General features: G+C 43.1%; 1 long non-coding RNA gene across 1 annotated transcript in view; it reads left to right on the top strand.

The window, feature by feature from the left end:
* The window catches only part of LOC311236689, a 74,047-nt gene that overhangs the window by 13,721 nt on the left and 39,827 nt on the right, over positions 1 to 20,499 (top strand). Inside the window, exon 2 of the long non-coding RNA XR_014620235.1 lies at positions 17,534 to 17,644. This is a non-coding gene — a long non-coding RNA (uncharacterized lncRNA). The remainder of the gene's footprint in view (positions 1 to 17,533; positions 17,645 to 20,499) is intronic.

The raw sequence follows: 20,499 nt of genomic DNA on the forward strand, positions 1-20,499 counted from the left end.
TTGTGCACCTTAACGTCTATGTTTTTTCTCACTAATATTGCCACCCCCCTCTTCCTAGAAGAGAACGTACTATAGAAGATTTGTCCCACCCAGTCCCTCTTAAGCTTGGCCGACTCTTCCTCATTCAGGTGTGATACTTGAATTAGTGCAATATCCGTATTTTTTGGTTTCAAGAACGTCAGTACTTTTTTTCTCTTAATGGGATGATGACATCCGTCTATATTCCACAATACTATTTTAATCAGCCCCATATCCCTTGTAATGCATCTCCCCTGTGCAATCCAGCATGTAATGCTTCTATGTCTGGGGCGCTATATCCCATATTTCCATATCTAGGACCTGAGACTGTGATGATATATATTCACCAATATAGTATATGATAAAATAAAAGAACATATAAAAACATAAATACATTCCCCCCCCCACATTTACCCAAGCTACGTTTGATAGGACCCCAGATAGAACAATTGTACCGAGGGTGAGATCGATACTCACCCGTGCACTTTGGTCCCCCTCGTCTAACAGAGGAGTGCATTTGGCACAAGGCAGGTTGCCCAAAACTGTGCCCCTACTATTTTGTATACCCTAATGTAACGTACGGCTCACACTGTAGTCTATATACAGTGTGATCAACTCAACTGAACTTATCAAGATGGTGACATTTTTCCTTTTCCAACAATTAACATTTGTATATCCCCTAGATATATATATTGGTACATTGTAATTTCTATGTCATAGCTATATTGGACTGTGGTTCATTTCGCCATCCTTTTTTTTTTTTATCTATCCAGGATATTTCCCTTCCCACGCTTTTAGCATTTTTCCATTTAGTGCCCTCTATTTTCACTTCAAGTTTTTTTTTAAATATATATTGGCAATTTGCGATGTTCGTTACTCAACGACGATGCCCCTGAGACTTATCTGTATCCACGTTTTTCTTGACCGTTATCTTAATTGTCCGCCTCCGACTGTCCCCGTCTGAATCCCTGGAGTTTCTCCCGGTACCCGTGATGTTCATTGCCCTGCTGTGCGGGACCTCCATTCTCCGTCGCCTGTATGTCGCCTCCTGGTCCCCGTTGTCTTCCCACTGTCTGCCAGGTAGACAGCTGCAGTATCTCCTCTCGATCTGGGTCGGCAGGAGGGTTCACCACGGTGATCTGGTATCCACGTCTTGCCATATCCACCGTCGCCTCCGCTGCATTCTGGTATTCGTAAAATACCCTCATTTTCGCAGGATACGGTGTCTGGAACTTGAGATTCTTCTCCTTCATTATTCTCTTGGCTTCGGCATATTCTCCTCGCTTCTTCAGTATTTCAGTGGGGAAATCATGGTCGACATAGAAGCGTTCATTGTCACATGAGACGTTTTTCTTCTGCCACGTCCGGCGTATTATCTCTTCCTTCATTTTGTAGCTCCCAAACTTAACCACGATTGACCGTGGCTTCAGCTGCGGGTTGTTAGGCCTTGGGGCTAATGCCCGGTGTGCTCGTTCGATACGAAGGTCCATGTCATGAGGCAGGCCAGTGCGTCCTTAAACAGGCTGTCTAGAAATCCGTGCATGTCTTTTCCCTCTTTCTCCTCTGGGATACCGTAGACCCGTAGGTTCTCCCTCCTCGTTCTGCCCTCCTGGTCGAGCAGTTTAGCTTCCATGTCGGCCTGCCTCTGCATTAGCTTCTTGATTAAAACCGTCAAGCACATTTTCATTTTCTCCGATTCTCCCCTCAAAATAGTCTGTTGTTCATTTTGTTCATCTAATTTTTTATTTCCCGAAATTGACGCTCATTATCTCTTCTGAACTCTTTGAGCTCCTTGTAGATGTTCATCAGCGTGGCCTCTCGCTCAGAGTCATCGTCGCCATCTTTTTCTCCCGTTGTATTGCCATTCTCTGCCATTCCGTCGTCTTTTTCAGTTGTAATCGTGTTCGCCCTACGTCTTGTGATAGCCCCTTCTTTCACCCCTATTAAATATATACCCTGGTGTTGTCAATAAATGTTTTCCGGGGCTATATCATTTCGCTGTCGGAGCGCGTGAGTTAGGCTGCCATGTTCTTCCGCGGTCAAACCGGAAGTCCGATTTACCACTTTGTAAAGATTTGATTGCCTCAGTCACTTCGGAGATGGTTATAGGCGTACCTAACTCTTCAGCTTCCGCTTTATTCGCTTGAGGGTACTTGAGAGACTTGAGGGGGTTCGGGCGATCCCAGTCCTGCTGGGACGACTCCGACGTGTAAAGTTTAGAATAATAGTCGGAGAAAATTTCAGAAATTTCCGTAGGGTCTGTTGTAGTGACACCTAATTGGGATTTTATCCTGGGAATCAGTCTGGAGGCACTCGCCACTCGTGCTTGGTACGCAAGCAATTTTCCTGCCTTGTCACCCTGCTCGAAAAAACGTTGCTTGGTGTGCAGGAGTAGTCTCTCGATCTTACTAGTTGAGAGCAAATCATATTGTGATTGACGCTGGAGTCGTCTTTTATATAGAGCAGGGGTGGGGTTGGACGAATACTGGATATCTAGTTGTTTAATCTCATCTGATATACCTGTTAATTTGGATTGTTCCTGCTTCCCAAAATGAGAGGTAAAGGAGATAGCCTGTCCGCGGAGATATGCCTTAAAGGCCTCCCAGAGTATGTCGCTGCTAATTTCAGGCATGTCGTTTATCTCAAAGAAGATTTTTATTTGTGTCTGAATGAAATCCTTAAATTCAGGTTCAGATAGTAAGTGGGAGTTGAATCTCCAACATTTTGAGGGTGTTCTACCCTTCGGGAAGTTAATTTCAACGGACGTCAGGGCATGATCGGAAATGACTATACTATGGTACTTAGTAGAGATTACATTATGTAGTAGTTTTTCATCCAATAAAAAGAAATCTATTTATCGGTAGGACATTTTGTTCTCTAAGGATCTATAAGGCCAAGCTGTTCCATGTGAAATTTTAAGATTAGCTGCTTTGGAGATGGTAGTACGTCTATCCGAAGACCTGTCAAGTTCTATGTTTTGGACCTGGTTAAAGTCCCCTCTGATAATTATGTGATGGTCATTAAGGTTAGGTATCGAGGAAAATAAGTTGGATACAAATTTATCATTGTCCCAATTTGGTCCATATATTGAGGCCAAAACCACAGGAATGTTCTGCAGTCTGCCCGACACTATAACATATCTTCCGTCAGGGTCAGTTAGAATAGTGGAAGGCTCGAAGGGTACATCCCTATGTATAATAATTGCAGCTCCCCTGGCTTTTGCAGAGAATTTAGAATGAAAAATGTGTCTCATCCATGCTCTCTTAATGCAGGGGATATCTGAGGTGCCGATGTGTGTCTCTTGTAAAAAACAAAGGTCACCCTTGAGATGTCGTAGGTGGTTAAGTCCCTTGTTCGCCTTGATAGTTATTCATCCCTTTGACATTCCATGAGACGAAGCGGATGTTCCTGCCCATCACTGCCATGTTCTGTTAAGTGTATATATACCTGAGTTGAAAAGATGAAACACTGGAAGAAGGGAGAAAGGTAGAGGGGGATAAAGAAAAAAGGGAGTAGGGGGGGGGGGGGGGGTTGTCGCACACCCATGCACCCACACAACCATACACAAACATACTCACCCGGGGTACATCCCTTGGTCCCTAAGGGAACAGTAACAGCCTTTGTATCTCTCAGGATACGCTCCTTCCGGTGGAGACTTCATCCTCACTCCTATCTTCCCCTCTCTCCCGTTCATTTCAAACGGTCTCCAATATAGTTATGGATACATTTTAAACTGTGTTTAAAGAACATTCAAACTGCCAAAAAAACAAGGAAAATAAAAAAGGATGAACAAATTCAAAAATTTAAATCAAAATAACAATGAAAGATATTTGCAACACGACTCGGGGCTCATCCACTAGAGCATGGACGTAAAAGCGCTACTGACTGCTTCCACTAAGGAGTGTGACTAGGGATGGGTACCGAATTCGGTACTTTTGAGGTACCGAACCGAAACACGTCGGTACTACCGAGTATCGAATCATGGATTTTTTTTTTTTTTTTTATACTTTTTTTTATACTTTTTTTTACTTTTTTCTTTTCATGTCAACGTTCACACGCACAATATATGCTTACCTAGGATTTGACTTGATTCAACAACAAAGCAGTCGGAGCAATGACAAGCCGAAAACTGTCGAAATTGTAGTTATTTGAAGTTTGGATTTTTTTTTTACGACTGAGTTAGGTAAATTACATTTCTTGAGACTAAAGTACCGAAAAAAGGTACCGTTGGGTACCGGTATCGATTCACAGGTACCGGTATCTGTTCAAATGTGAAAGGTACCCATCCCTAAAGAAAACCCATATTTAATGTAGTCTGTGTTAGGGGTGGAACGGTTCACAAAATGGACGGTTCGGTTCGTATCATGGTTTTGGGGTCACGGTTTTCAGTTCGGTTCGATATACGTTGTTTTTTATTTAAAAAAAATTTAACACTCAAAAATCTAAACATGCTTCTCATTTATAAAAAAAAATTTAAATAAAAAAAAAAGGTTTACAGCCTTAAATAATGTTTGGCACACAAATACCGAACTGACTGAAAAATATAGGCTACATTTGTCAAAGTATTAACTTGGTGCAAACAAACTATGCTCAGCCAGCACTAGACTTAACACAAAAAAACAATGTCAACAATGTTTAAATTCCCCGATTGTCAGTTCTTAATGGAAATATTAGTTTTCTGCTTTAAATTAAAGTGCAGTATTTGAAATACAATGAAAGGAATATGGCTGGATTTCTTATCAAAGGGAAAAGTGTCACTGTTATTTAAAATAAATAAATAAACAAATTAGAAGGCCATCAATATAAATTGCAGCATACATTAAATACGTACATTATCTGTCTACATTTATTTAGACTAACATTATTTAAATATTGAGTGCAACTGTGGTGGAACTATCTATGGGTTGGCGGGTCCCCACAGACATTTTAGTGTCACGGACCTTCAGCAACGTTATCAGCTCCGGTCATGTTAGGAGGAGTTTATAACATCAACATGCAGTGGAAAAGCGGCAATAGTCCCGGTTGGAGTTAGTAAAACACAGTTGTATGTTAGCCTTCTTGGATGTTGAATAAACGCTTATCATTGTCTTTAAACACCCCACCTCTCAGACTCTCATTTCTCCTCTGCTAGCTAGTAGCTACGATAACATTGCATTGACAGCTGGCGGGCTACCATCGTTCAACTAGCGTTGTGTTGTACAAACTGCTAACGCTATGGCAAGATGTGTGTAGGCCTATGTAATGTGAATGGCTGTTTTTAAAGTCGTAATGAAGATTGATTTATATTGTGCTTCAGTGCTTGCCATTTTTACACAAACTGACTAGCACCTCCAGCGCTGCTGCTGCTGCTGCAGCCAGTGCTCACCTCTCCCGGCTCCGCCAAATGGACGTGTTTTTTTTTGCACATCATTTGAACCGTACGGTACACGGTTCGAATGCGTATCGTTCCACCCCTAGTCTGTGTCGTATTTGCGTTTCGCCATGTTTACAAATGCTTGAATCAATGGGCGGTAACTGATGTGATGACATTAGTGTTACTGTCATGACAACGCTGACGGCAAACTGCTACTGCACGTGCACTGCGTCATGGGAAACATATGCGCTTCAAAATAAAAGTGCAGCAAAATCTGCAAGCACTCTACGGACCTTTAAGGCCATGCTCAAAACCCACCTTTTCGCCATAAACAATCCATGAGCTAGTTTTGTATTCTAATGACTGGTGTATTATGTCTGTCCGTTCTCTATCGGCTTGGTTGGCCTGCATGTATTTTTTCTGTCTTTTTTGTTTCTCTTTCTTTCCCGGGATGCGCCCTGGGCCGATGTAACTATTGGTTGAGGGGGCGCAATATAAATAAATGTATCGTATCAGAAATTCTGTAGACTGCGAAATAAAACCCTTTCCCCCTCAATTTCTTCTCCACGCACACATCCGCGACCCACTCAAAATGGCCACGCGACCCATCAGTTGAGAACCACTGCTCTATAATGCCTGTGAAGTGCCACAGAACAAGTGACACTTTTGGACAATGACATCCTGAGTCGTTCCTATATGACCAGTATAAATCTTTAAACTAAACTCTGGAAAGATAGCTCTATGATGGCTCTACTTATAAAAAATGGAACTGAGCCTTTAAATGTCTCCATAGAAGGGGCCTGTTGTCTGTGAAAAACTGTGAAAAGGGAGTGAACCTGCGGAATGTGGGCCTCAGGAGAGGAGAGAGACAGAGACAGAGGAGAAAGAGCTGTAAAATGTTAACCCTTTCAGACGGGAAGGGGATTAAAGGTTGCGGGTTGAAAATCAGGGAGTCCTGAATCTATAGAGGGAAATCTTAAAAAACTATATAACAATTAAATGTTTAATGTGTACAGTAAAAGTTTTCATAAATGGCATGCTTATAATTAACTGTCATTAGAGAATAATACTAAAAGAATGATGGGTAAAAACTGTTTTCTGGAGGAGATCTTTTAGGAAGCTTGATAAGAAATCCTAGGGATGGCTTCGTGCCCGGTACCATGTCACGTGATCCCCACAGACAAAGCAGTTGTCTGTTCTGAAGGAATAAGGGACTTTCTGTTACTTAAAACCACTAGGTAACGAGAAGTAACGTTAGTACCAAGAAGGAGGAGCTCATACGAATTACGTATTGTACTCTGGTTTGCTAAACAAAAAATGACATCCCTGTGACTTCACTGTGTTTAGACCAATCGGAAAAATGGTACAATATGGATATAAAAGGGACGGTTGCCCTTTCAAGGGCGAGACTTTTTTGAGAGATGAGAAGAATGGTGCTTGACACTGGGCACAAGCCGTGCATGATGAGATGTTATAGCTTTATCCCTAGCTATAATGGGATTATCAAGTAAAGCCATATAGTGATAATACGTGTAACTGATAAGGGAAATGGACCTCATCTGAATAAAGAGAGTCCTTCCCAGTGCAAATAAAATAAAAGATTCCGCAACTTCAATCACTCGACCTAAGGTCGATGACTGACGGGGGTCGGAACGGTGCATTCGCTATCTCTTGTCGGTCAGTGGTAACAACAACATTTTGTAGACTCATTTGGTTCTGCATGTCAACCACCTCGCAGGACGCTGTTTGATGTCAAGATGAGCAGACCAATGAGACTGGATGTAAAGCGAAGTCAAAACGACCGTTCACAGAAAGGCGATGGCTCCTAGCCCAAAGATACTGTATGCAAGGAGGGGAGACTGGATGTGAAGCGAAGTCAAAACGACCGTTCACAGAAAGGCGATGGCTCCTAGCCCAAAGATACTGTATGCAAGGAGGGGAGACTGGATGTGAAGCGAAGTCAAAACGACCGTTCACAGAAAGGCGATGGCTCCCTAGCCCAAAGACACTGTTTGTAAGGAGGGGAGACTGGATGTGAAGCGAAGTCAAAACGACCGTTCACAGAAAGGCGATGGCTCCCTAGCCCAAAGACACTGTTTGTAAGGAGGGGAGACTGGATGTGAAGCGAAGTCAAAACGACCGTTCACAGAAAGGCGATGGCTCCCTAGCCCAAAGACACTGTTTGTAAGGAGGGGAGACTAGATGTGAAGCGAAGTCAAAACGACCGTTCACAGAAAGGCGATGGCTCCCTAGCCCAAAGACACTGTTTGTAAAGAGGGGAGACTGGATGTGAAGCGAAGTCAAAACGACCGTTCACAGAAAAGCGATGGCTCCCTAGCCCAAAGACACTGTTTGTAAGGAGGGGAGACTGGATGTGAAGCGAAGTCAAAACGACCGTTCACAGAAAGGCGATGGCTCCCTAGCCCAAAGACACTGTTTGTAAGGAGGGGAGACTGGATGTGAAGCGAAGTCAAAACGACCGTTCACAGAAAGGCGATGGCTCCCTAGCCCAAAGACACTGTTTGTAAGGAGGGGAGACTGGATGTGAAGCGAAGTCAAAACGACCGTTCACAGAAAGGCGATGGCTCCTAGCCCAAAGATACTGTATGCAAGGAGGGGAGACTGGATGTGAAGCGAAGTCAAAACGACCGTTCACAGAAAGGCGATGGCTCCTTAGCCCAAAGACACTGTTTGTAAGGAGGGGAGACTGGATGTGAAGCGAAGTCAAAACGACCGTTCACAGAAAGGCGATGGCTCCCTAGCCCAAAGATACTGTATGCAAGGAGGGGAGACTGGATGTGAAGCGAAGTCAAAACGACCGTTCACAGAAAGGCGATGGCTCCCTAGCCCAAAGACACTGTTTGTAAGGAAGGGAGACTGGATGTGAAGCGAAGTCAAAACGACCGTTCACAGAAAGGCGATGGCTCCCTAGCCCAAAGACACTGTTTGTAAGGAGGGGAGACTAGATGTGAAGTAGGCCTGCCGCGATAAGCAATAAATCGATTAATTGCCGCGATAATTAAAATTAATGCAATGATTTTGACGGGCGCGATTAATTGCTATTTGCGCGTTTGTTTTAATGAGGCGGAACCAGTGCCCCTTGTCAGTCACTGTCCGTGTTGGGAGGCGGGCCGCTGGCTTTACTACAGAGCAGAGAGCACAGCACAGGAGCTCCGTGGGGCAACACCACATAGCTTAACTACATTTCTCAATAGTGTTGCTCCTTTTAACCAAGTAGCGTTATTTGTAGTGTAACGTTAGCGTTTTAACGTTAGTAGCTAACGTTAAAACTAACTTAAAGTTAGTTGTTCACCAACAATCTCAACATTTGTTTTATCATTAGCTCATGTCGATCTACTAGTAGCATCAGCAAGCTAACGTTAGCTGGCCCCAGTCCACTAGCAGCATGTCGATCTACCAGCAGCATCAGCAAGCTAACGTTAGCTGGCCCCAGCCCATTAGCAGCATGTCGAAGTAGTAGTAGCATCAGCAAGTTAACGTTAGCTGGCCCCAGTCCACCAGCAGCATCAGCAAGCTAGGATAATAACAACAATACTTCCGGTCCGGTCGGTGGGCTTCAAAATAAAAGTCTAAAACACCGGAAAAGACGGAGCGGTGGGCTTCAAAATAAAAGTTTTGGGAAATAAATTTCTCAAAAAAAAATTCTCTAACCGGTCGCAATAATATCGCTTATCGCGATATTTTCGGGGGCAATTAATCGCCCAGCAAAATTTGTTATCGTGGCAGGCCTAATGTGAAGCGAAGTCAAAACGACCGTTCACAGAAAGGCGAACTGGATGGCTCCTAGCCCAAAGATACTGTATGCAAGGAGGGGAGACTGGATGTGAAGCGCAGTCAAAAAGACCGTTCACAGAACTGCAAGCTAACTAGCTCACCATCGGCTAACAAACCAGTGCTAACACGATGTCTCACAATCATTCCCACATCATAGAGGAGGAATTACCCTCGGAGGAGGGATTGGGAGTGTCCATACCCGACCTGGGTCTAGACTACCTAGGAGAACGGGAGGAACACCCAGAGTCCCCTGAAACGTTTGCGGGAAGTGAGGAATTCACAGAACCAAGCAAATCACAATATCCAGAGCTGCCGGCTGTACAGCAAGCAGTAATTGGCACAGGAGAGAAACCTTACTGCTGTGACCAGTGTGGAAAGAGCTTCAAGACGAAGCGTTACCTTAAACTACACCACGTGGTACACACACGAGAGAGACCCTACAGCTGTGGCCAGTGTGAAAGGAGCTTCAAGACGAAGACTCACCTTAAACATCACCACCTAATACACACGGAAGGGAAACCTTACTGCTGTGACCAGTGTGAAAAGACCTTCAAAACGAAGGGGGATCTTAAAAGTCACCACATGGTACACACAGGAGAGAGACCTTACTGCTGTAACCAGTGTGACATTAGCTTCAAGAGAGAGGCAGATCTTGAACGACACCACGTGGTACACACAGAAGAGAGACCTTACTGCTGTGACCAGTGTGGGAAGACCTTCAAGACGAAGAGAGAGCTTAAAAGTCACCACTTGGTACACACAGGAGAGAAACCTTACTGCTGTGACCAGTGTGGGAAGACCTTCAAGACAAAGAAAGAGCGTAAAGGTCACCACTTGGTGCACACACAAGAGAAACCTTACTGCTGTGACCAGTGTGGAAAGAGCTTCAAGACGGAGCGTCACCTTAAACTACACCACGTGGTACACACAGGAGAGAAACCTTACTGCTGTGACCAGTGTGGAAAGAGCTTCAAGACGAAGCGTCACCTTAAAGGTCACCACTTGGTGCACACACACGAGAAACCTTACTGCTGTGACCAGTGTGGAAAGAGCTTCAAGACGAAGCGTCACCTTAAACTACACCACGTGGTACACACAGGAGAGAAACCTTACTGCTGTGACCAGTGTGGGAAGACCTTCAAGACTAAGGCAGAGCTTAAACCCCACAGACAGCGGAGACAGCCATGCAGGGTGCCAACCTGCAAAACTGGAACAGTTAAAGGTTATGTGTCTTGCTCAGGGACATTTCGACACACTACATGGGACAAGCTGGAATCGGACCAGAAACCCTCTGATTTCCAGACGACCGCTCTGCCTCCTGAGACACTGCTTATGCAGGCTGAGAATGCGGTCAAGACGGAAGCGTCAATTAAAGAGCAATGGTTGAATCATGAAGATTCTCAACGTGAACAATCCATAGATCTAGACCACAGGGAACTGACGGTGGAGGAATCACCACAAAATGAGGAGAGTGATGACGACTGGATGGTTATGTGTGTGGTTATGTCGGACCTGACATTTGAACCCATAAATGGAGACCCTGTTCTGCCACAGGATATTGGAAATGGACAGAACCAAGAAGACGATGTAGTCATTTTTCCTCTTTATGAGGCGCAAGGCTCCACCTCAAAACGAGTATCTCCCTCCACTGACATAGAGGCGTTCAACTCTCTAGACGAGTACCTAAAGGCCAAAAACATCAATTATGAGCACTGTTCCATTTTCTATGGCCCAGAAGAGGAGGATGGTGACATTCAGATGAAGGATCAGAACCCGAGGCCACAGATGACACCTTCAGGTGAAACTGAGTCTGAGCCTGAACAGGATGGGGAGCTAAATACCTCTGAAACTGAACACAGTTCTGATTACTCAACATATTGAGTAATAGCTCAAGAGAAGCTAGCACAAGGAAACGCTAGCTCACCAAAGGGGCTTCAAAGGCCCAAATGATGGAAAGAGAAGCAAGGACCCCCGGTCAAGATCCAGGGGAAAACATGGGGGAGAAACTAACCCCAGAGCAGCAAGCAGAGATGAGGGCAACAAAGGGAGAAATTACCTTCTGGGGCCCTGACACAAGTGACTCAAGCAAGTGCAAACTGCACTTGACATACAGCTCATCTGTCAAGAGGAATAATATAAAGTGTTATTGTCATTTAGGAAGAAACATGACATAGAATACTACATGCATTTTGTATATATTCTAAGTATAATATGTAAAGATGTCCGTCCTTGCTCTAAACCCAGAGTAAAGTAAAGTGAATTTGCAATCTATTTCATTCAGAAGGGATTTCCTGACAGCAACCATTTGGTAGGTTAGCACCCTACCAACCATATCAGCTGCATGAGATGTACACTCACCAGCGCCTATGGGTAACAAATTGAGACTCTGCAAACTCTCATCAAGCTTAGCACCTTGACGCGGGGGGACAGAGCGAGCATCAGGGTCTCTGTATCCGACGGGCCTATCAGATTTGTGGAGACTTGGAAGCTTCAGCATACAGGACGCTGTGGTGCTTAGGCGGCCAAGTCCCTGGTTTATAGGTCTGTCAAAACGGATTGGAGGTTCCGGGGCTTAGAACATGAGTTCAAGTGAGTTGGGCTGTATACTAATTAAATAGGTATCAACAGCCGAAAGAATATTAACTGAAATAACTGCTGTCAGGTGTCTCTGGAGTAGAATTAGTTACAGATTTGAGTCAACCTTACTCAAGATTGGTCTTATCGGCAGAACCTCTCCAACCAAGACTCTTCCTAATGTTCGAGATCTGGCACACTGGTGACGTAGATGGTCTGCAGAGCGCAGCAGACAGCCAAAAGTAAATTGGTAAAAAATCTATCAGGAACAAGAGAGGGTTGATAAGTAACGACTTGAAGTAGCGTTTACTCATGACTAAAAAGTTACGTAATGTTTTCTTACAGTCAAAAACGTAGAAGGTTCTACTTAAAGAAAGAATCACGCTTAAAGTGGAAATGAAGCAGTGCGATAAATACATATTCATAGCATCACATTAGTATTTAGATAAGCCACAGAAGAAGTCACGTTATAAAAATAAGCAGTTTCTAAGAAAAAACGATTTGTTGTGTACATTTCTGAAGCATTTAGCATTATGGGCGCGGCCATTTTGTTGCTGACGTCATACCGTGGGTTGGGTGTATACACTCTGGTTAGCTGCCTATATTGAATGGGTCAGTCAGCAAATAAAATGTTGCCTACAAAACAACGGGACCGCGGTGGTTCTGTTTGTATTGCTCCTGGCTGTTCAAACAAATTTTACCATGTGAGAGAGAGGAAAGTTGGTTAATTTCCACAAACTACCAGTGAAAAAAACAGTGTTGTTGACATGTTGGCTCGGGCTGGCTGCACTCAGGCGGCGCAACCAGCCTGTTGGACAGGGAAGGAGGATCTGCAGAGAACACTTCATTGCCTCGGATTATGTTGTTGGGGTGGGATGTTTGTCCAGAATGGACCTGAAAGAGAGAAAAGAAATTAGTCCTCTGTGGACTGTATCTGTGATGTCCTGCGAGGCCTACGGACAGGGTCACACGATAGGTCAAGCTCCAGAGCATCCTCAAGGTCCTCATCTAGACCTCCCAGACCTCCCAGACCGGACAGAGAGACATCGGCCTGGACCCAGGTTACAGGGCGACGAGAGCCCTGAATGGACCTGAAAGAGAGAAAAGAAATGAGTCCTCTGTGGACTGTATCTGTGATGTCCTGCGAGGCCTACGGACAGGGTCACAAGACCAGGCCAACCACACTTCAATAGAGGACTGCTGCTACAATTCTCGGGGACCTGTGGGGGTCGCCCGAGAAGTGACAAATCAACCTACCTCAAACTATGGGAGAGATCCAAGAGGTCAGAGGGGGCGACCCCAAGATGACCAAGATGACCAAGGTGACCAAGATGACCAAGATGACCAAGACGACAACAGCCTGGGTGCATCGGCCGGGAACAACAGATGCAAGTCTTCCCGCCGGATACCAAGCAACAACGTGACCCCTATCCTGTCGAGCCGTCCAGCCAGGGAACAACAGATGCAAGTCTTCCCGCCGGCTACCAGGGTAACAAGGTACCGAGATGGCAGAGGGGGTGTGGAGAGTCACAGCCACGTGACCCCACAATCGCCATCTCGTCCCCCAGTACAAGTACCTCACCACCATCTACCAGAGGCTGGGCGGACTACGAGAGGCCAAAGAAAGCAAGAAAGTCATCAAAATATCCAACAACACCTTACCAATGACATAAAAATGTTGGTAAAAATATAATCAAAAAAAGCAAAAGCCCAGTTCTCTAAAAAAGAACAGTGATTTCTATTTCTAAATTTTTTTGTTTATGTAACAATATAGCCCTATATACCTATTTTTCACATGTAATTATATGCTTCATTATTCAATTGATGATGGACAATGATCTCCCAGGATGACAGAGTGGGTGTGAAGTGCCACAGAACAAGTGACACTTTTGGACAATGACATCCTGAGTCGTTCCTATATGACCAGTATAAATCTTTAAACTAAACTCTGGAAAGATAGCTCTATGATGGCTCTACTTATAAAAAATGGAACTGAGCCTTTAAATGTCTCCATAGAAGGGGCCTGTTGTCTGTGAAAAACTGTGAAAAGGGAGTGAACCTGCGGAATGTGGGCCTCAGGAGAGGAGAGAGACAGAGACAGAGGAGAAAGAGCTGTAAAATGTTAACCCTTTCAGACGGGAAGGGGATTAAAGGTTGCGGGTTGAAAATCAGGGAGTCCTGAATCTATAGAGGGAAATCTTAAAAAACTATATAACAATTAAATGTTTAATGTGTACAGTAAAAGTTTTCATAAATGGCATGCTTATAATTAACTGTCATTAGAGAATAATACTAAAAGAATGATGGGTAAAAACTGTTTTCTGGAGGAGATCTTTTAGGAAGCTTGATAAGAAATCCTAGGGATGGCTTCGTGCCCGGTACCATGTCACGTGATCCCCACAGACAAAGCAGTTGTCTGTTCTGAAGGAATAAGGGACTTTCTGTTACTTAAAACCACTAGGTAACGAGAAGTAACGTTAGTACCAAGAAGGAGGAGCTCATACGAATTACGTATTGTACTCTGGTTTGCTAAACAAAAAATGACATCCCTGTGACTTCACTGTGTTTAGACCAATCGGAAAAATGGTACAATATGGATATAAAAGGGACGGTTGCCCTTTCAAGGGCGAGACTTTTTTGAGAGATGAGAAGAATGGTGCTTGACACTGGGCACAAGCCGTGCATGATGAGATGTTCTGTTTTCTGCTTATTTTAAACTGAATTGGAAATTTTCCACTTCAGTCTCTTCTTGTAACTAGCTTTTTCTAATTAAAAATACCTCTTTATAAATATCCTTTGTATCCTTTCTTCTGACCAGACGGCCGGATGGCCGGGTAAGCATGAAATGTGTTTTGCCTTGTAACTTCACCCTTTGCGTTTTGATTAAAAAGACGGGTAAGCATGGAGATGTATTTTTGCATTGTAACTTTACCAGTAATAATAATAATAATAATAATAATGTGCCTGTAATGTGCCTGATTTATGATGTAAAAAACCTCCTGAGTAATGCTTTAGCCAGACGGAGTATTAATGATGTAAAAACTTTAGAAGTGGGGCTTTATCCATACGGAGGCCTAAAGAGAAATATGTCAACCACGCGGTAGAAGGAGACATATGATTATGCATTAAGGCAAAATAGAATAAGTGGCTTTATCCCTAGCTCAGGCCTAAAGAGAGAAATATATATCAAGTAAAGCCATATAGTGATAATACGTGTACTGTATCATGGGATTATCAAGTAAAGCCATACAGTGATAATATGTGTAAGTGGCTTTATCCCTAGCTATAATGGGATTATCAAGTAAAGCCATATAGTGATAATACGTGTAACGGATAAGGGAAATGGACCTCATCTGAATAAAGAGAGTCCTTCCCAGTGCAAATAAAATAAAAGATTCCGCAACTTCAATCACTCGACCTAAGGTCGATGACTGACGGGGGTCGGAACGGTGCATTCGCTATCTCTTGTCGGTCAGTGGTAACAACAACATTTTGTAGACTCATTTGGTTCTGCATGTCAACCACCTCGCAGGACGCTGTTTGATGTCAAGATGAGCAGACCAATGAGTTATGAAGTTATCGATCTGACCTAAGACCTAGCGTGGGCATTCAACAATGCCTCAGCATCGGTGAGGTGTTATTGTCGTATCCTAGTTCTTTTGAACACAACAGACGCATCACCTTTTAAAGTAACATAAATTAGGACAAGGGATACGCTGTGTTGTCACTTTTATTAATATTACTATGTGAATACTTAGGAGACAGATCAGCTCAGTTAGTTATTACTATGTGAATACTTAGGAGACGGATCAGCTCAGTTGGTTATTACTATGTGAATACTTAGAGATCAGCTCAGTTAGTTATTACTATGTGCATACCTTATTATGAGAAATCGGATCAAAATGTTCCCAGGCAGGGAAAATCTCCTCTCTAGCTGGTTCCATCACAAAAAAAGAAGCTGGAACAGATAGCAAACAAACACGCAATAAATGCCTAAGTCGACACAATGTGAGGTCATAGGAGACTATTGCGTTTCGTTGCCCCATTATCTCGAATCATGCGCCAAATGTCCTGAATGAGTCACGTGGTACGACCGGCGCGTGAGGTTCAACGTCATCAACACAAGCCTCGATACACTACATAAAGTCCTGGATTATCAGCGCTCCAGGGTGCGACTGTTTTGGTCGCATTTTGCGACCAAAACTCAGTGCAGTGCGACTGGATGTTTTCCCTTGTCGCACTGGTGCTCCCAGCAGGTCTGTGTGTGTGTGTGTGTTTAGTGCCTTTTTCCCCGTGGCCATGTGCGTTCAAAATCTATAACACGTGCATTATGCAAAGACCAGCCCCGATCTGCCTCTGATTGGCTCTGATCATCACCCTGCCATTATTATTCGCTGAATAACGGGATAAACAAAAAAGCCATGTGAGCATCAACTTTCCGAATTGAAACGATAAAAAAAGCACAGCGTCTCATTTCATAATGCAACGTTTCCAAATGGACGTTTGGATTAAACAAAGTATGCAGTGATGCTTTCCCAGCGGAACACAAGCTGCTTAACGTTACACAGGTATGTTATACATACACGTTAATTAAGCTATGTAACGTTAGAGTGTAGCCCTTTAGCTTTAGCTAACGTTAAGATAGCAGGAGCCATCGGCCAACAAAGCTGTTTCAACAAATGTATTCACAAAATGGATTATCATTCAAACGTTATTCAAGCCTCCCGTTACCAGTAAGTCCGTACGTCTACTACTCAACCGCAGCACCGCTATGTGCCTAAACTTTGCTAGTCAAGACTCGACAGTACGCTCGGTTGAGGCACGGACGGAAGTGGCCATTTTTCAAAATAAAATACCCGAAAGACCATTAGTATAGGGTAGGGATGGGTACCGAATTCGGTACTTTTGAGGTACCGAACCGAAACACGTCGGTACTACCGAGTATCGAATCAAGTGAGAAACAAAAAAAAAAAAAAAAAAAATTATATATTTTTTATTTTTTACCTTTTTTTTTTACTTTTTTTTTCTTGTCAACGTTCACACGCACAATATATGCTTACCTAGGATTTGACTTGATTAACGTCTCGTTTAAAACAAATAAAGCATCAACATTGGCATGGTGTACCTTTCTGTGCGTATTCATCCACAATCTATAGCTCAACATGAAAATATTCACAATTAATTGTAAAAAAAAAGAAAAATCGCTGAATTTTATTTCAACTAAAAATGCTTAACAAATAATGTTAGTGATAGAAGGGAACTCATTTTGTGCAAAAATGGAAAGCGTTCCAAATGTTCATGAGGTAGAATTGTTACAATAGCCGATAATCCATTTTCCCAAAGATAAATCCCTATATGGGTTGACCTCGCAGGCGGTCCAAAGTGACATCAGACTACACCTCCCTATTTAGGAGCAAATTGTTTGCATGATTAAAAACGATGGTTCGAACATCCGTTTGAAAAACCCTGGCGAATGTTCAAATCTTGGGGACAGCTCTAACTGGAGCTGAGCTGAATGTGTTAAAATAGACATAAAAATGTGAAGGATTGGACTTTGCGAGCTAACTGTAATACAATGTTATTTTTTACAATAATTTACATAACATCTTAAGAAATTACTAATGTGTATGGAAACTGACAAAAAAGGTAAAGGTAACGCTTAAAATGTATTATTGCAGCGGCAAAAGGCGCAGTGGAAATTTTTGGGTGCACCTAAATTATGAGCTGGTGCACCTAAATGAAAAAGTTAGTCTGGAGCCCTGATTATTCAACAAATGCTTTGTGTGTTTACAGTGTGAAGTCTCTGTGACGGAACTCTACTGGACCAAGGCTTTCTACTCAAAACATCTGGATCAAAACCTTCTTCTTGTGGAAACGGACAGCAGACTGGACACCACAACATCTGTAAGTACAATTATGTTTACTTTGTTTTCCTCTTATTGCTCCTCCTTGCAGCAGCGGCACTCGAAAGGAGCCTTGAAGTTGTACAATCCCACCTTAATTGTAAAAAAAAAATGCCACGTTTTACATTTATAGTACTTTACCATCTCCATGGTCGACTGCAGCGACGTAATTTTCTTCACAATAAAAGATTACATTTCTCCAGATAGATTTACATTTAGTCATTTAGCTGACGCTTTTATCCAAAGCGACTTACAAGTTCTGTACGACAAGTCATCAGGAAGGGCACAACTCTATCAGCTGAGTAACAATGTTCATCAAAGTGTTGCGTGTTACAGTGTAGGTTCGTTTATTAGGACAAGTGCATGACAGTATGGTTAGTTAGGGTTAGATATTTTTATTTTATTTCTTTTATTTCAAATTTCTTTTATTATTTCAGATAATTGTTGAAGAAGTGCGTCTTTAGTCGACGGGTTTCGGCTGTCCTAACTGGGGTGGGTAGTTCATTCCACCATTGTGGGGCAAGGACTGAGAATAGGCAACTTCTCTTTGATGACCCTCCCGGAGCTCGGATAGGAGTAGGTCTGAGGCGGCCAGAAGATGCAGAACGTAGGGGTCTTGAGGGTGTGTAGTTAGAGACCATTGACCGGAGGTAGGCGGGAGCGGCTCCCTTTGCCGCACGGTATGCTAGGTCGAGGGCCTTGAAGCGGATACGTGCAGCAATGGGGAGCCAGTGCAGGTCCCTAAGAAGTGGGGTGACATGGGCCGACTTCGGTAGGTTTGAGATCAGGCGGGCCGCTGCGTTCTGAATGAGTTGAAGAGGCTTGGTGGCAGTGGTCTGGAGGCCGGCGAGCAGTGCGTTGCAGTAGTCGAGGCGGGAGATGACTGTTGATTGGACGAGGAGTTGGGTGGCTTATTTTGTCAGGAAGGGGCGGATCCTTCTGACGTTGCTCAGGAGGAATCTGCAGGTTCTGGTTGTCGCTGCGATGTGAGCAGAGAAGTTCAACTGGTCGTCGAGGACAACACCAAGGTTCTTGGCAGTCGGGGATGCGGTCACAGCTGCATTCTCGACTGTGATGGAAAGGTCGGTCAGGGGGGAGGATTTGGCTGGCAGGTGGAGCAATTCTGTTTAGCTTAGGTTCAGTTTGAGGTGGTTGGTCGTCATCCAGGCGGAGATGTCAGACAGACAGGCCGAGATCCGCTCAGAAGTGGATATCTGAGGGAGGGAAGGAGAGGAAGATTTGAGTATCATCGGCATAACAATGATACGAGGTACCCGACGCTACCTCTGATAGCTGTATGTAGCTGTAAAGACATTCATTGTCCATAGACCACAGCAACACTTCCGTTATTCTGAAATCATGGGAGAGAGCGTGGGGGGAGAAAATGAATGAATGTGGATGAGAGCCTTGACGTAAGTGGTTGTAGCTATGGCTGTGGGGGTGCTGGAGACATGATCCAATAGACTTTTATATGCCCGAGTCTCCTGGGCCCAGGAGTTCAAAACTTTTAATCACTATCTGAATGGATCAGATTTGTATTTTGGGTAGTTGAAAACCAAAAAACAGGATGAGGATCACTTTGATATCGGATCAGATCAGAAAATCAAATCCAAGCTTTAATCTGGATCAAATCTTCAAAACGGGTAGTTCAAACCGACAACACAGGAGTGGGATCAGTTTGATTCCAAAAAAGATGGATCTTGATCCCACCAGAGGGGTGGATTTCCAGTATATTACCAGAGCAAAATGTACTATACAATCTATAAAAAAACATGTTTCAATATAAATAAGATGGCAAAGTTTGTTAACCTCTTAACTGGCGCCCCCAAAAGTTTTTACTTGAACTTGAGGACTGCATACTACTTTTGCAAACCAAAATACCATACTTTATACTTATAGCACATGCATGAGCCTGGTCTCTTTTTAAAGATGACATTCTGAAGTTTCTGATACAATAAAGACACTTTCACTTTTAGTGCTAATGAAATGGAGTAACATAGGTCTGTACTTGAGTTGTAGAAAAACGTGTTACTCACGTTTTTCTGTAGTAGTTAGTAGTCTACTATTTCCAAAAAAATTGGTATGGCTGAAAAAACTCCCTGGGTCCATAGCCTGAATTCTTGTGTAGTACATGTCCAAATTTCATAAAAGTCTGTTCAGAAATGAGTGTTATTTAGCTGACGCTTTTATCCAAAGCAACTTACAAGTTTTGTACAACAAGTCAGCAGGAAGGGTACAACTCTATCAGCTGAGTAACAATGTTCATCAAATTGTTGAGTGCTACAGTGTAGGTTAGTATATTAGGAGTGCATGACAGTAAGGTTAGTTGAGGTTAGATTTATATATAAAAAAAAATAATCATTTCAGATATTGATTTAAAGAAGTGTGTATTTAGTCGACGGCGAAAGATTGGACGGGTTTCGGCTGTCCTAATTGGTGGGAAGTAGGGCTGGGCGATATGGCCAAAATGTTATCACGATAAAATCACTCTATCCATAATTATCTCGATATACATGAAATTAGGGCTGTACCGAATGCTTCGAAGCTTCGATCATAATGTTGACATTCGAATTCTAAAGCAACATTCGAATTTTTTATTTGTAATAAAAAAAATGTTGTTATTCTTTTTATTCTCTTTTTTTTTAATGTGTATTCAATCTGTTTAAACCAATGGGGTTTTTCTTCACAGTTGCAGTTAAAGATTAGGCTACACTAATATTATACTATAAGACGTCACCATCACTTTTTTTTTTTTTTTTTGATATTTTTGCACAAATCTTTACATTATTTACAGAGTACCTTTTCACAGCATAATATGCAACATCCAAGATTCGCCTTTTTCATTTTTTGTGACAA

The sequence above is a fragment of the Notolepis coatsorum genome (genome assembly GCF_963971535.1).
Source record: "Notolepis coatsorum genome assembly, chromosome: 11".
Taxonomy (NCBI): domain Eukaryota; kingdom Metazoa; phylum Chordata; class Actinopteri; order Aulopiformes; family Paralepididae; genus Notolepis; species Notolepis coatsorum.